Source organism: Elephas maximus, chromosome 12 (assembly GCF_024166365.1).
Source record: "Elephas maximus indicus isolate mEleMax1 chromosome 12, mEleMax1 primary haplotype, whole genome shotgun sequence".
NCBI lineage: Eukaryota > Metazoa > Chordata > Mammalia > Proboscidea > Elephantidae > Elephas > Elephas maximus.
Window position 1 is genome coordinate 5,688,986 of NC_064830.1, and position 17,318 is coordinate 5,706,303.

The window sequence follows — 17,318 nt, forward strand, 5'->3', positions numbered from 1 at the left end:
CATTCCATTGGATCTCCTTTCTTTGGAATGGATGCAATGAAAGCTGGACAATGAATAAGGAAGACCGAAAAAGAACTGATGCCTTTGAATTATGGAGTTGGCCAAGAATACTGAATATACCATGGACTACTAGAAGAATGAACGAATCTGTCTTGGAAGAAGTACAGCCAGAATGCTCACTAGAAAGCAAGGATGGCGAGGCTTTGTCTCACATACTAGGACATGTACCAGGAGGGATCAGGCCCTGAAGAAGGATGGCATGATTGGTAAGGTAGAGGTCAGGGAAGAAGACGAAGACCCTCAATGAAATGGACTGGCACAGTGGCTGCAACTATGAGCTCAAACATAGCAATGACTGTGAAGATGGTGGAGTAATGAACAGTGTTTTATTCTGTTGTGCACTGGGTCGCTATGAGTCGGAATTGACTTGACGGCCCTAACAACAGCTTGAAACTTGTTTTTACCCAAATGCACAAACTACCTTGGGTTCCAGCAGTCAAACAATCCAGTCTAGAATTTTATTTTTTTTAAACTCCAAAGCCATTTAAGCAAAATTACAACTGCTTTATGTTATCAAAATTTACCAATTAGCTATAACATTTCTGATCAGCGCCTGATCTCTAAAATCTACATAATACTGCAAAAACTCAACTGCAAAAAGACAAATAACCCAATCAAAAAATGGGCAAAAGATATGAACAGACACTTCACTAAAGAAGACATTCAGGTAGCTAACAGATATATGAGGAAATGTTCACGATCATTAGCCATTAGAGAAATGCAGGTCAAAACTACAATGAGATTTCATCTCACTCCAACAAGGCTGGCATTAATCCAAAAAACACAAAATAATAAATGTTGGAGAGGCTGTAGAGAGATTGTAACACTTCTACACTGCTGGTGGAAATGTCAAATGGTACAGCCACTTTGGAAATCGATTTGGCACTTCCTTAAAAAGCTAAAATAGAACTACCATACGATCCAGCAATCCCACTCCTTGGAATATATCCTAGAGAAATAAGAGCCTTTACATAAACAGATTTATGCACACCCATGTTTACTGCAGCACTGTTTACAATAGCAAAAAGATGGAAGCAACCAAGGTGCCCACCAATGGATGAATGGATAAATTATGGTATATTCACACAATGGAATACTATGCATCGATAAAGAACAGTGAGGAATCTGTGAAACATTTCATAACATGGAGGAACCTGGAAGGCATTATGCTGAGTGAAATTAGTCAATCGCAAAACGAGAAATACTGTATAAGACCACTATTATAAGAACTTGAGAAATAGTTTAAACTGAGACGAAAACATTCTTTTGTGGTTATGAGAGGAGGGAGGGAGAGATGGTGGGAGAGGGATATTCACTAATTAGATAGTAGATAAGAACTACTTTAGATGAAGGGAAAGACAGCACACAGTACAGGGGAGGTCAGCACAATTGGACTAAACCAAAAACAAAGACATTTCCTGAATAAACTGAATGCTTCGAAGGCCAGCATAGCAGGGGCAGGGGCCTGGGGACCATGGTTTCAGGGGACACCTAAGTGAACTGGCATAACAAAATCTATTAAAAAAACATTCTGCATTCCACTTTTAAGAGTGGCATCTGAGGTCTTAAACACTAGCAAGCAGCCATCTAAGATACATCAATTGGTCTCAACCCACCTGGATCAAAGGAGAATGAAGAACACCAAGGTCACAAGGTAATTATGAGCCCAAGAGACAGAAAGGGCCACATGAACCAGCAACTACATCATCCTGAGAAAAGAAGAACTAGATGGTGCCTGGCTACAACTGATGACTGCCCTGACAGGGAACACAACAGAGAACCACGGAGGGAGCAGGAAAGCCGTGGGATGCAGACCCCAAATTCTCATAAGAGCAGACTTAATGGTCTGACTGAGACTGGAAGGACCCCGGTGGTCCTGGCCCCCAGACCTTCTGTTGGCCCAGGACAAGAACCATTCCCGAAACCAACTCTTCAGACATGGATTGGACCGGACAATGGGTTGGAGAGGGACACTGGTGAGGAGTGAGCTTCTTGGATCAGGTGGACACTTGAGACTATGTTGGCATCTCCGGTCTGGAGGGGAGATGAGAGGGTGGAGGGGGTTAGAGGCTGGCGAAAAGGACACAGGACACGAAAAGAGAGAGTGGAGGGAGACAGCAGGCTGTCTCATTTGGGGGAGAGTAATTGGGAATGTGTAGCAAGGTGTAAATGGGTTTTTGTGTGAGAGACTGACTTGATTTATAAACTTTCACTTAAAGCATAATAAAAATTATTTAAAAAGAAAAAAAATTACTGGGAAGTTTTAAATAAGTTAATTTTATCTTTAATGGGCAATGTCTCTGAGAAAATTTTTTGTTACAGGGGATATTATTTCCAGAAAATACAGCAGAAAGTTACATAGGAAGGAGTAATCACTGGACTTGCCTCCAACTATCTATGTGAATAACATTTTGTGTCCATATCAGTCTCCATTTTGGACACTCTCACTTTGTGCCTGAGTTCTTCGTCTGATAATTCTTGGGCTAGTCCCTTGAAGTAAGTGTTCTTTTCACCAATATGTCCATGCCTCCCTATAATTTCCCGCGCCACGGCACACCCAATCTAAGGAAAAGATAGAGAGAACAGAACTCAAAAGGTGAAGGTAATAATTTGACAAAGAATGCGGAGGCCAGGCTGGGGGGTGAGGCAGCTCAGGTCCACCTGGTCATTCAGGGACCCTGACTCCTTCCTCCATTTTGTTGCAGTCCCCTAGGGTGTTGGCAGTGTCCATACAATCAACACAGACTCAAATCCACATCCACACTTCCATGCAAGAGAAGAAGGAAAGACCAAAAGTGGAGAGAAAATAAGTTTAAGTGGCACAGCAGTCACACACAATCATTAATCTCACATTCCATGAGTGAGGGAGAACCTAGTTGCATGGCCATCCCTAGCTGCAAGGGAGGATGAGAAATACAGCCTCTGCTGTGCAGCCAGGCCCCCAGCTAAGACTCCTTTACCATGGAAAGGAGGAGAATAAGTACAAAAGGAAGAGAAAAAGGAGCAGGCACAGGAAAAGAGTGAAAGTACAGACGATAACGCTGATAGCTGTTAAAAAGTTATTGTGCATTTTCTATGGGCTCGGTCCTGGGCTAAGACTTCATAAGGGTTATCTAAAGGAATCCATAACACAACCCTATGAAGTGAATATTATTATTATCCTCATTTTACCATGATACTTCTATAAGTTTAATTTAAAAGTCACTTGGAGACCTTCATAAATTTTCATGTAAATCAACGCATAGTGGCTCACAGCCGTAAGACCATCCCTCTGATGCCATAAGCAAGGGTCAAGTGGAAACCCCTCTGCCCATCCCCACACTTTGATCCCAAGAGAGTCAAGAGGAAGCCTCAGAATTCTGCAGGCTCCTGATAAGACTCCACCCACCAGTCCCGACAATCAACAGCCTCACCCTGGGGTCAGCAGAACAAAGCTCATCATGTCCTTTATCCCTGTTTGTCAGTAGCCACAGGAAGCCAGGTCTTCCAGGGCATCTCTTATCCCCTTACCATGCGTTTCAGGCCACTTCCTGACCCAGAACCACTAGCCCATATGGAACCTTTGTGAAAATTAGAAAAAGTCACCCTACCATCTATCAGAAAATTGTTGTAATAAAACACAGATGCCGTTCAGTCGATGCCAACTCAAAACGACCCTACAGGACAGAGTAGAACTGCCTCCATATGGTTTCCAAGGAGCAGCTGGTAAATTCAAACTGCTGATCTTCTGGTTAGCAGCCGAATGCTTAACCACTGTACCTCCAGACCCCCAAAGTACAATCATGAGGACTACAATATGAACGGTACCCCCAAGAGGTATGCAATCACAACCTGCACAACAGTATTCAATATTTTTCTTTAAAATGCTGGCCCCATCTACTCATTCCCATCTCATGAAACCTTTCACTCTGCCCTCTGGAACTCATGGTCTGTCATTACCCAAGTCCTCTACCAGTTCAACCTTTCAGCTGAATGCCCTTCACCTTCCTGTTCTGATTCTCCTCTAAGGGCTTCACTTGCAGCCCTCTCAAAGCATTTTCTCTTCTAAGCCCACTGTGTCTTAGAGTACAGTAGGTGTGTTCTTGCATTCTCCCTCCCGCCTCCCTCACTGTGCACCCACACTAGCTCTAAATGTCATGCCATCACCCACTTCCTGTCCTTACTGCAGTCTAACACCAAACTCCCACTCCTGACAGATGTTGGCATCTGACTCACTGTCGTTCTCCCAGTAGCACTCTTGCCATCATTCTTGATGATTTCAATATACTTTAAGTCCAGTCCACTACAGAGCCTTCAAGGTGGTCAACGGCTGCAATCTCTACAATACCGAGGATACACAGGGCAGATGGAACAAGCTATGTTCCTTGCAGCTGTGAATGACTCAAGGCTGTAACTGATAACCCTCATGTCCACTCCCTCCCCACATTCTAGGTGCTCAACCAGCACATCAGTCAATCCAGAATGCACGCTTGGTGGGGTAACACAGGCCTTCGTCCCCAGGTGCTGGAGCCACCGGGATGATGGAGTTGGCTCATGCTCGCTCGTGAGAGCTGACTGGTAAGTTTTCAGGTTGTTAAACATATCCATTAATAATCGTATGTAGATCAGATTTAATAGTAAGTAAATTATAGACTTCTTCATTACATTTATTATATTATGTTAATTTATTATTTTTTGAAGTTTCATTATCTATAATAAAAAACAAACAAATTAAAATTAAATAAATTACACTGAAAATAAAGGTAATAAAAACTCAACATGTCCTAATTATTTTACTATGTTTCAATATCATCTGTGGAGCCTTGGTGGTACAGCAGTTAAGAGCTTAGCTGCTAACCAAAAGGTCAGCGGTTGAAATCCACCAGCCATTCCCTGGGACCCTATGGGGCAGTTCTACTCTGTCCTATAGGGTCGCTCTGAGTCGAAATCAACTCAACGGCAATGGGTTAGTATTATCTATGCTCCCGAGGTTATTTACGTCCATTGAATCTGTGTGGCAGAAGCCCTAGATAATGATGGGCTACTGGACATCTCACCTCTATGTTCAGTGCCATCATGTTGGTAGATTAACATCAGTCATGGTGGACGTTGTAGCGAATACTACAAATCAGAGCCTGATTGTTTTGTTGATTTTCTAGACTTAATGTGATGGAGAAAATGTTGTTTTGAATTAAATTTAAAACTGTGTTGAGCTTGTAGTTGTTACATTGTAAACAGCACAGGAAAGTGAAGAGATATTATTCTTATACAACTATCATCTGATTGAACAAAGAAATCTCTCGCGTCGTTAATGAAGCTCTGCTATGCAGCACCAAAGCTGAAGGAGGCTTCAGTCTAATGAGTACGATCTGTACAGTTTACGAGAAACAATTCCATAGTACCTCACGGATCAGATTTAATAAAATAAATGTATTTGGAAAGCAGCAGATTGGGATGCAACTCCATATGCCTAATCATGTTAAACTGAATCCATAAATGGACTGAAACCACACAAGAGTTTCGCAAAAATCAACGAAAGTGCTGTCTGAGAATCAATGGCTATGTGGAATTTAGAATAGATCGTTGTCTATTTTATTATCATTGGCAAATTGTGTACTACATATCCTTTACATCCATAAAATTTATAACAACCCTCAGCCCGTATTTATGCTCATACATTCCCTTTTCGGAGAGCTGGTCCTTAAGCATTTATCAGACCACCGCTAGGTGGAACCTTCACTTGCTTTACCCTCTTTGAGGAGCAATTGCTGCAATTGTCCTTACACACATCACTGGACAAGGAAGCTCCAAGACACACTCCAGTGAACTCCCTAGGTTCCATGTGCACTCCTTCTCCCCACACTAGGTAGAAGTACCTCTAGCTCCTCATGGTAATCACGATGAATTATCCCTGCCCATATGAAAACTCGTTCATTACCTGTTGGTTCATGGCATCAAAAGCTATAGCCAGAGGCACAGCCTCTGGTTCAACGGAACCTTCACTGTGTTCCCTGGTGTAAGCATTTCTCCTCCCCAGCCCTGGTCACCCGTTGCAGGGATGAAAAGCACGAACTGCACAAGCATACCACTAGAAGCACGTACGGGGACATGGGTGGTTCAGTGCTGGACTTCTCGCCTTCCATGTGGGAAACTCAGGTTCCATTCCTGGCCAACGCACCTCAGTGCAGCCACCACCCATCTGTCAGTGGAGGCCTGCATGTTGCTCTGATGCTGAACAGGTTTCAGCCAAGCTTCTGGTCTAACATGAATTAGGAAGAAAGGCCTAAAGATCTACTTCAGGATATCAGCCAACGAAAACCCTATGAATCACAATGGTCTGATCCACAGTGGATCATGGGGATGGTGCAGGACCAGGCAGCATTTCAGTCCATTGCGCATGGAGTCAGGGGCCGATTAGGTTGCAGCTAACAAACAACAACACTAGAGGGGATGGTGAGAGAGGCTATACCTGGTGCCCTGGATGACAGTGGTCCAACACCAAGCTTGTGCCTTAGCTGGTCTTTGACAGACCACTTCATCATTCTACTAGGCCAGCTGTTACCAGGTGATCTAATGTATGTGGGACCATGTGTCCCCTCCTTCACTATGAAATGGAGCTCTTGGCCTGAGTGATGTTACCCAGGATCCCATGTTGGTCTATCAGACATTCTGCACGCTCTCAGGTGGTGGTGTGGGCTGACACAAGTTACTGTCAGACTGCAGGAGCTGGTTGGTAAACAAAACTTAGGTCCATAGAATGAGCAAAGGGGCAACACACTCACCATTTCCAATTTTCCTCCAGTTATTCTCTAAGCTGACTCCAACCAAGCTTTCACTCCCACTTAACTGCTGGCCTTCACCAAAACTGCTCTTGTCACCATCACCAACGACTTACACAACACAATTCAATATCCAATGTTTGTTTCTCAGGCTTCATCTTATTCAACCTATCAGCAGAATTTGATGTTTCCTCTTCCTTGAAATACTGGGTGTCCCGGGTTTCCACAACACCATAATCTTTTGTTATTTCTCCTACTACAAAGGCCTCTACTTCTCAATCTCCTTTTTTGGTTCCTCCTCCTCCAATCCATTCTCTGGGTACCCCAGAGCTCAGTCCTTGGACCTCTTTTCTGTCTCTACCCTCTTTCTTGGTTATGGGAACCAGTCTTGCAACTTTAAATACCATCCCAGACACCTTATAAATCCCCTGAGTTTTATACTCACATATCTAGCTGACAGTCAGCATCTTGTTACATGTTTAATAGGCATCTCAAACTTAGCATATCTAAAACTGAGTAACTGATCTCCTACCAAAAACCTCATTCTTTCAATTGGTCAGGACAAAAAACTTGGAAGTCATCGGTAATTCTTCTCTTTCTCATGTTTTTGTTGTCAGGTGCCATTGAGTCAGTTCCAATTCACAGCTACCCCATGCACAACAGAATGAAACACTGCCCGGTCCTGTGCCATCCTCACAGTCACTGTTATACTTGAACTCATTGTTGCAGCCACTGTGTCAGTCTAGCTCCTTGAGGGTCTTCCTCTTTTTCTCTGACCCTCTACTTTACCAAGCATGATGTCCTTCTCCAGAAGTCCCTCCTGATAACACATCCAAAGTACATGAGATGAAGTCTTGCCATCTTCGCTTCTCAGGAGCATTCTGGCTGTACTTCTTCCAAGACAGATTTATTTATTCTTCTGACCTCCATGGTATACTAAATATTCGTCACCAACACCATAATTCAAAAGCACCAATTCTTCTTTGGTCTTCTTATTCACTGTTCAGCTTTCACATGCATAGGAGGCAATTGAAAACACCATGGCTTGGGTCAGGTGCACCTTAGTCCTCAAAGTGACATGTTTATTTTTTAACATTTTAAAGAGATCTCTTGCAGCAGATTTGCCCAGTGCAATGCGTCATCTGATTTCTTGACTGCTGCTTCCAAGGGCGTTGATTGTGGATCCAAGCAAAAGAAAATCCTTGACAACTTCAATCTATTCTCCATTTATCATGATGTTGCTTATTGGTCCAGTTGTGAGGATTTGTGTTTTCTTTATGTTGATATGCAATCTATACTGAAGGCCGTAGTGTTTAATCTTCATCAGTAAGTGCTTCAAGTCACTTTCAGCAAGCAAAATTGTGTCATCTTCGTATCGCAGGTTGTTACTGAGCCTTCCTCCAATCCTGATGATCCATTCTTCTTCATATAGTCCTGCTTCTCAGATTACTTTGCTCAACATACAGACTGAATAAGTATGGTGAAAGAATACAACCCTGATGCACACCTTTCCTGAGTTCAAACCACACAGTGTCCCTTTGTTCTATTCTAACGACTGCCTCTTGATCTGTGTACAGGTGTCTCCAGAGTACAATTAAGTGTTCTGGAACTCCCATTCTTTGCTGTGTTATCCATCATTTGTTATGATCCACACAGTCAAATGCATTTTCATAGTCAATAAAACAAAGGTAAACATCTTTCTGGAATTCTCTGCTTTCAGCCAAGATCCATCTTATATCAGCAATGATATCCCTCGTTCCACATCCTCTTCTGAATCCGGCTTGAATTTCTGGGAGTTCCCCGTCAACATACTGCTGCAGCCGCTTTTGAATATCTTCAACAAAATGTTACTTGCTTGTGATACTCATGATATTGTTCGATCGTTTCTGCACTCTGTTGCATGACCTTTCTTTGAAATGGGCACAAACACAGATCTCTTCCACTCAGTTGGCCAGGTCGCCATCTTCCAAGTTTCTCAGCCTAGACCAGTGAGCACCTCAGTGTTGCATCTGTTTGTTGAAAACAGCTCAGCTGGTATTCCGTCAATTCCTGGAGCGTCATCTTTCACCAACACCTTCAATGCAGCCTGGACTCCTTCCTTCAGTGCCACTGGTTCTTGATCATATGCTACCATTCTCACCTCTCACCCTCCTTTTCTGGGTCGTCCCTCCCTCATTAACATAAACTCACTGCCTAGTAAAGTTCCTATCTAATATTTTGAGTTGCTGTTGTCACTTTGATCCCATATAGATAGTTCTTAAAAGAGCACAATGCTCAAGGCATTTTTTACTAGTTAAGCTAAACTACTGTTTAGTTTAAAGATGATTTCTGGGGATATTTTTGGTTTAAGGTTTAAAGACTATCTTGAGGCAATAGTTTCAGGGGTTCATCCAGCCTCCATGGTTCCAGAAAGTCTGGAGTCCAAGGCTGTAATCTTTATGGAAGCAGATTGCTACATCTTTCTCTCATGGAGCGTCTGCTGGGTTTCGACTGGAAACCTTTTGGTTAGCAGCCAAGCCCTTATCCACTGTGCCACCAGGTATCCTTGTGTAAAGACTACAGTCTAGAAAACCCTATGGAGCAGTTCTGCTCTGTCACAGGGGTTGCTGATGGCACACAAGAAAAACAAGTGTGGCTTACCTGGCCATCTACTCAAAATTGTAAACTCCTCCCTGGTCCGAATTCCCTACCCCTTTCCTGATTTATTTTTTCCACAGCATTTGTCATCTTCTAAAATACTATATATTTTACTTTTTAGCATTTCTCTTAAACACTAGGATATAAATTCCACAAGAGCAAGGATATTGGTCTATGTGGTTCACAGCATAGTCTTGGGACTAAAAAAAACTGTCTAAACCAAAAAAAATCAGACCCATTGCCATCAATTCTGACTCACAGAGACCCTACAGGACAGGAGAGAACTGCTGCATGGGGTTTCTAAGGGGCACCTGGTGAATTCAAACTGCCGACCTTTTGGTTAGCAGCTGCAGCACTTAATCGCTACGTCACCAGGGTTTCCAAAAAAGTGCCTAGTAGTTCCTAAAAACCAGCTGCCATCAAGTCAGTTCCAACCCAAGGTGACCCACATGTGCCAGAGTAGAACTGTGCTCCACAGGGTTTTCATGGCTGAATTTTCCAAAAATAGACTGCCAGCCCTTTCTTCGAGGCACCTGGTTGGACTCGAGCCTTCAACCTTTCTGTTAGCTACCAAGCACGTTAACTGTTTGCACCATCCAGGGGCTCCTGGCACTTCACAGGCACTCATTAAATATTTGTCCAGTTAAAAAATCACTCCAGATTCTTTAACGGCTGAGTGTTCCGTAGCTAACTGTACATTTTCCCACTTGTAAAAAGGACTGCTTCATTTTTTTAGATGCTCCTTTTAAGTATGAGAACTTAATTAAATAAAAAAGTATAAGAACAAAATGACATTAGATCTATTTTAGCAGTGAGAAACCAAGACCTAAAAAGATGGCCTAACAGTTTAACTTATTTAGATTCCTGGTCTGAAATGCCAAGGGAAAAAGAACGTTTTTCCACAGCTCTGTGAGGCTCCTCAAAGCCAGGAAGTCAGCAAAGAGGTGCTGACTGACTACAGCCACCTGAGCTCCCTGCGATTCGAGGCCCTTAAAAAACCTGGAAAATAAACCAGCTTCGCAGTACATTTGTGTACGAAACTAAAAGTTGTCTTTGATTAGAGGTATACACGCACAATGTCCCGTCCTTCACTGTAATCTAAAACGTCACGTGTTCTAGTTTTTTTGCCAGTGATTTCTCCCGCGAGACACAAAAAAGAATGGAAGGTGCTCTTTTCAGGGAGCAGAGGATGAGTTCCAAATTGCGAATCTTCTGTTGGCAGAGAATTACCGCAGAGATGGCACGTAATTAGGAACATAAATCGCTTCTCGCTGCTACAACTACCTATCATTTGTTTCCCGAATATTTTTGTCATCTGGCAAAGTGCTGCACCCTTCATTCCTTCCTGTGAAGTCATCAAGGGAAATACATGTCTAAACGTTACTCGAGGCACAGAAAAGCCTGCGCGGGCCCGGCAGTTTCACCGGTCCCCGCTGCACATTCTGCACCGCAGTCTTCAACTTCAGGCCCTGGATTCTGCACCATAAATGGAGAAATGTGTCCTTCTGCAGCAGTACTTGGAACCTAACGGCATGAATTCTGATTTTAGTTCCAGCTGAAAAGCGACGCACTCTACCTAACACTGGACACAAACTTTCAGAGACAGGAATCTCTCTTCAAGCACTTTGTAAGAAGCGCGTCTTCTGGCTGAGTTCGCGGCTCACCCACGCCAAGGACACTAAGCCAAAGCCTTTGTGATGGAGCAGGCAACATGCCGGACGCGAATCAATGCCGCACAGTCATGGGCTGCTTCCCACAGATTTGCTGAATCCAGTGTTTGAGAATAAAATATGAATTAACTTTCTTATCACTTTTGCAAGGGAGCTGGCCAGGGCTAGAGTTCAGTCTGTGCCCTTAGAAGGGAGCAAGCTGGACTGGCCCACGCAGAGCCTCAGCCTACAAGGGGGCTTCAGCAACATCTTAGTTCGACCCCCTGACTCAGCCAGGCACAGACATGCACATACAAGTAAAAAGGCACACCGAATTCTTTCCATCACAGGTCAGTGCTTCTCATTAAAAAAAAAAAAAAAAAAAATACTATGAGATTCTGAAATGAGATCACCTTTACACCTTTAATCCCATGGGTCTTGTCTACACTGGCCCCTATAGGCATTCTAATCAGAACCACTGAGCAACTGTCTTATGTCTTCCCGCTACCTCCAAGTTACCATTAATTTAGGTAGACCAACCAATGAACTAAAACCCCGTGGCCATCGAGTTGATTCTAACTTATATCAACCCACAGTACAGAGGAGAACTGCCCCCATGGGGTTTCCAAGGCTGTAAATCTTTATGGAGGCAGACTGCCACACCTTTCCACTGGCGGGCTTGAACCTCCAACTTTGGGTTAGCAGCCGAGTGCTTAAGCAGTATGTCACCAGGGCTCCTTGCCCATGAACTAGATATGCTAAAATCCCTGGCAATATCCTTTCTAGAGAACTAAGAAAAAGCTCCTCAGTCTGAAACTTTTGCTCAAATGGGTATTTATTTCTACGAGTCAGAATCGACTCAACACCAACGGGTTTGGTTTGGTTTTTTGGTTAGTTGTATTAAATAATATTAAATAAACATTGTTCTTTCAATTCATTTTTCTCATGTTCATTAATGAAAACCAGAAACGAAACTACTCCATTTTCCCTTCAGAAAAATAAAACCAATAATAGAACAGTAAGTCAACATAGAACATTTTTATCAAAATATAATTCCTTGACCTTTCTTCAGCTCTTAATTATCCACCCCAATGATGGATCATAGAAGTTTACAAATCATGCATATATTTGACTTTGAGGTTTTTCTTTTGATATTTATATTTCAAAGTGGATGTCCACATTGTTTCCTAAAAAATAAAATTAAACTATTAGGATCTACTTCTCAAAAACTAGAAAATATGCCAAATACCCTATTCTGCCTTCCTGCAACCTGGTCCGTAAGATTAAAGAGCATTGCCTCAAAATATAAAGCCAGGCACGTGCTTTCAGGATAATTACATGTCTTGGTTTTGGGAAGTTTTTTTTTTGCCATAGACTGTTATCAGTAGTTAGCGTGTATTCAGGCATTCTCAACCATTCTTTCTGTTTTCTTCACGAAATCTCCAGTTCAAGAGTCTCGAGAGAAAAATTCCAAGATTTTGGTGCTTAGAATGGGTCTCCCAGGTAACCAGCAGCTCTTGCAGAAAGCTAACTTAGCTGGGCTTGCTTCCATACGAGAGTGCAATGCATTACCACAGGTGCACGGAAACTATCTCAAACATCTTCTCCATTTCTCCCTTTCACAAAGGCTGCCACACTACTATTACGGCTTTAGACACTATTTTACTTTAAAATAATTTCTAGCACAGAGGACAACTTATGAAAGAGGAAAACTTTAAACATAAAATATTTTTTTACTACTAAAAAAAACTTTTAAAAAATGTTTAATAAAGATATAAAATATAAATAACCTACCGGCAGGTAGGTATTACTTTTATTTATAAGGAGAAATGGCAGGAAATAGTAATGATGGAAGGAAAACGTAACACTGCTACTAATGACTGCTCACTTTTACAATTAAAATTTTAAATATTCACACACACACACAATAACGAAGAAATAAAAACAAATTTCTAGGCTTCGAAGATTTTAAAAGGCTGAATTAGACTTGGGAAGGAGAGATAAAATGAGAGGGTACATATGAACGTTAGCAGCCCTGGTGGCCAGTGGGTAAGCACTCGATGCTAACCAAAAGGTTGGCTGTTCGAATCCACCAGCCACTCCCTGGAAACCCTATGGGGCAGTTCTACTCTGTCCTATAGGGTCAGTATGAGTCAGAATCAACTCAACAACGGATGAGTGTATATGAGTGTTAAGGGTGGGGCGGGTGGTCACAGATGACAAGGTCCTTTCCCCACTCCATACCTGTACCTTCTCTGTTTTCAAATGTTTAACACTGCCTTTCTCCAGGCAGGGAGGGAGCCTTCAGAGCTGCTGCAAAGATCCCCAGCCTGACCTTAGGCAGGGTCCCACTCCCTGCAGACAGCAGACTGGAGACCCCACCCTGCCACTTCCCTTAGAGGCCATACACCCCCCAGGAGAATTTCATCAGTGGCCTGGGCTCTCTTCCGTTCTCATCTCAGATTCTTGTCAAGTGTACCTAAACCCGCAACACGACCTTCTACTACAAACTGCTCCAGAATTTTCCCCTTCATTATTCCTAAAGCTTCTGAAATTACACTTCCAGAAGCTTAGTTAATTGAGAGGGCTGTAATTCTACCTGATAAATGTTTAACACCTATGTTCCCTTCTGCCTTATTACATTCCACTTACCTTTCTACCCATGGAAAATATAAATAAAATATGAATTAAACAGTGACCAAAAAGGTCAGTAGTTCGAATTCACCAGCCGCCCCTTGGAAACCCTATGGGGCAGTTCTACTCTGTCCTATAGGGTAAGTATGAGTTGGAATCAACTTGAAGACAATGGGTTCGGTTTGGTTTTACACTCTGAATATCCTGAGATATAATTTTTTCATCGTGTCCTTTCTATTATGCATTGTGGTATAAAAGAAAAATGTATCACGCAACAGAGATTTCTTATTTTTTATTATAATTTTTTAAGTTATCATTTACCAAATAATATGGCCATAATTACTGCATTTTTATTGTGCTCTAGTTTATGTAGAATGCTTTTAGTTTAAAAAGCATTTCCATGCACACTGCCTTCCAACAATTCTATGTCCGTATAGTGGAGTTCAGGAAGATGACTTCATTCTGGCAAACAGTATCAGAACTTGACCTAGGTCTCCTAGCTCCAAGCCCTTCACACCACCAAAATGTCCGTACCTAGAAAAATTCCCAGAGTTTTCTTCTAAGTTCACCACAAAAATCTGCAAAGAAAATGTGGTGTGTCAAAATGTCACAATAACTAATTTCGTAAAAGTAGAAAGTCAAGCATTAACTTTTAAGAGATAAAAGTTACTTGAATTTTACCTCATCTCTAATTTTCTACAACTGTTGATAAGAACTGGCCTGTATGGAGAGACTAATCAATTATGAAATCGCACCTCAGGTGGATGGCTTTTCTTACTGATTCTATACCTGCTTATAAAGAGTTACCATATACAGATATTGATCACTAAATCATATCGTAATGCCGATCAAATAAGCGCTGTTGCAGCTACAGCTGCAAAATATATTTTTTAAAATACACAAAGAGTAAGCTTCAATTATCTTCTTTCGTTTCTAATAAAAGTTACTTCCTACAAAAGTGATGTTCGAAATACACTTTCTAAGCAATAAATGAGCTCTGAAAACGTCATCCCTCGCAGCGTCCTAACTGTAGAGAAATGAAGTAACTTTTGCGCACAATCTAAACTACTGACAGTTACTTATACTTTGTGACCCAAAGAAAAGAATAGAAGCCCACTGTGTTTTGAGTAAGGAGAATCTTTACCTCTGGAAAAAGTTAGTAATTGAGTTTTATACTGCCCCGAGTACATCTGCTGCTTTCTCAAAGAGCTCTGGCATCTAATTAAATCCCAATTATTGAGAATTTTGCTCAGACTTAGGGTTTCACCGAGGGGGAACCGTGGTGCCAAGTGGGGTGAATAAGGCACCTGCTGGCCAATCAGCTCCCGGATCGAGCTCAGTTTCTTAGGCGAGGAGGGACTCTGGGGTACGAGCGAAAGACGCAGCAGTTCTGTTTTAAAGTAGCAATTATCTCCATGCAAAAGCACGCCACGTCTTTTCTCTTTAGGGAAGAAGTATCCCTTACCGTTCCCACGTGAAAACCTCAGTCTCCGGCTCTCCCTGCCCTTGAGCCGGGTGCAGCTTTGCACCCCGCCTTCCAGCAGCCCCGGAGGATCTGGGGGGCCCTTCCCCGGCCGGGGACGCAGAGCAACAACAATAGCAGGCCGGGGACGGCGCCCCGATCCCACGCCGTCCGCACCGTGCGTCCGGATCAGGGGAGCGCACGCCCTACATCCCGGCCCCCAGCCGGCGAGGCCCCAGGGACTCTGATCCCACGCTGCCCGCACCGTGCGCCCGGATCGGGGGAGCGCACGCCCTACACCCCGGCCCCCAGCCGGCGAGGCCCCAGGGACCCCAATCCCACGCTGCCCGCACCGTGCGCCCGGATCGGGGGAGCGCACGCCCTACACCCCGACCCCCAGCCGGCGAGGCCCCAGGGACCCCGATCCCACGCTGTCTGCACCGTGCGTCCGGATCAGGGGAGCGCACGCCCCATAACCCGGCCCCCAGCCGGCGAGGCCCCAGGGACCCCGATCCCACTCTGTCCGCACCGTGCGTCCGGATCGGGGGAGCGCACGCCCCATAACCTGTGCCCCCCGCCGGCGAGGCCCCAGGGACCCCGATGCCACGCTGCCCGCACCGTGCGCCCGGATCAGGGGAGCGCACGCCCCATAACCCGGCCCCCCGCCGGCGAGGCCCCAGGGACCCCGATCCCACGCGGCCCGCACCGTGTGCCCGGATCGGGGGAGCGCACGCCCCATAACCCGGCCCCCCGCCGGCGAGGCCCCAGGGACCCCGATCCCACTCTGTCCGCACCGTGCGCCCGGATCGGGGGAGCGCACGCCCCATAACCCGGCCCCCCGCCGGCGAGGCCCCAGGGACCCCGATCCCACGCCGCCCGCACCGTGCGCCCGGATCGGGGGAGCGCACGCCCCATAACCCGGCCCCCCGCCGGCGAGGCCCCAGGGACCCCGATCCCACGCCGCCCGCACCGTGCGCCCGGATCGGGGGAGCGCACGCCCCATAACCCGGCCCCCCGCCGGCGAGGCCCCAGGGACCCCGATCCCACGCCGCCCGCACCGTGCGCCCGGATCGGGGGAGCGCACGCCCCATAACCCGGCCCCCCGCCGGCGAGGCCCCAGGGACCCCGATCCCACGCCGCCCGCACCGTGCGCCCGGATCGGGGGAGCGCACGCCCCATAATCCGGCCCCCCGCCGGCGAGGCCCCAGGGACGCAGCCTGCAGCGTGAGCGCTCGTTCGGCTTCGCGGGGTCGAGCGACGCGGGGCCGAGGCGCGAAGCCGCAGCGAGCAGGAAAACGCTCGGACGTCGGCCGCCTTCCTGGCGAAGCCCCATCCTCTCCGCCCCCAGCGCCCCGAGCGCCGACACGTCACTGCGCCCCTGCACTCGCTCGGGCGGCTCCGCTCCTCCCCGGTCCCGGCACTCACCATCCGAGCCGAGCGCGGCCGCTGCAGTCCCGGAGGCCGTCCGACCCCCGCCGGGCACAGCCCGAGCCTCCCGCGCCGCCGCCCCGCCGCCCAGCCGCGGCCGCAGCCTCAGTTACCGGCTGTTGGACTTGGGATGCGGCTTTGGATGCAGCCAGGCGAGGGGGCGGCCGGTTCTCCTTCAGGGCTCTGTGATTGGTGGGGCTGGGACCGTGCCGAGAGCCCATTGGTCGCCTGGCCTGTCTGTTTCTCTGCGGCTGCCTGACCTGGGCCAGCCGCGAGGCGGCGGGAGCCCGCCAGGCGCCCGCCCCGCCCCCCAGTGCTCGGCATTCCAGAGCGGCCACGTGACCGGCTCCGAGCGCCCTCGGGGAACGTAGGCGGGAGGGGCGCTCCGCTGGCGCTTCCTCAGCCCAACGCCCAACGTCGGAAACCGACGCCCTGGTGCCTGCACGTGTGGGGGAGGAGGCTGCGGGAAGGGCGCTCCCGGAGAGCGTCCATCCCTTAGCTCTGCAGACCGATCCTGCCTACGGGGTGGGGACAGGGGGACGGTGTCCTCGTTCCTCAGAACATCAGCTGCCTCAGACCTGACAGTGATTTCACACACATTTCTGAGGCAACGTTTCCAGTTTGTCTCTTTACCAAGAGCAAGACCCTCAAGGAGCTGGATTGACATAGTGGCTGCAACAATGGGCTCAA

The 17,318-nt window shown here is 46.2% G+C and overlaps 1 protein-coding gene across 5 annotated transcripts in view; it reads right to left on the minus strand.

Moving 5' to 3' along the window:
- ARHGEF10 (Rho guanine nucleotide exchange factor 10) overlaps window positions 1-16,734 on the minus strand; it is a 180,649-nt gene extending 163,915 nt beyond the window's left edge. For 4 of the 5 annotated variants that reach the window (XM_049902646.1, XM_049902647.1, XM_049902644.1 and 1 more), the window contains exon 1: window positions 16,626-16,734. The gene's annotated coding sequence lies outside the window, so the exon portion shown is untranslated. Of the gene's footprint in view, window positions 1-16,346; window positions 16,434-16,625 lie in introns of those variants that run through there. The other variant, XM_049902645.1, reaches the window with a different exon arrangement.
- Between the last annotated feature and the right edge of the window lie 584 nt (window positions 16,735-17,318).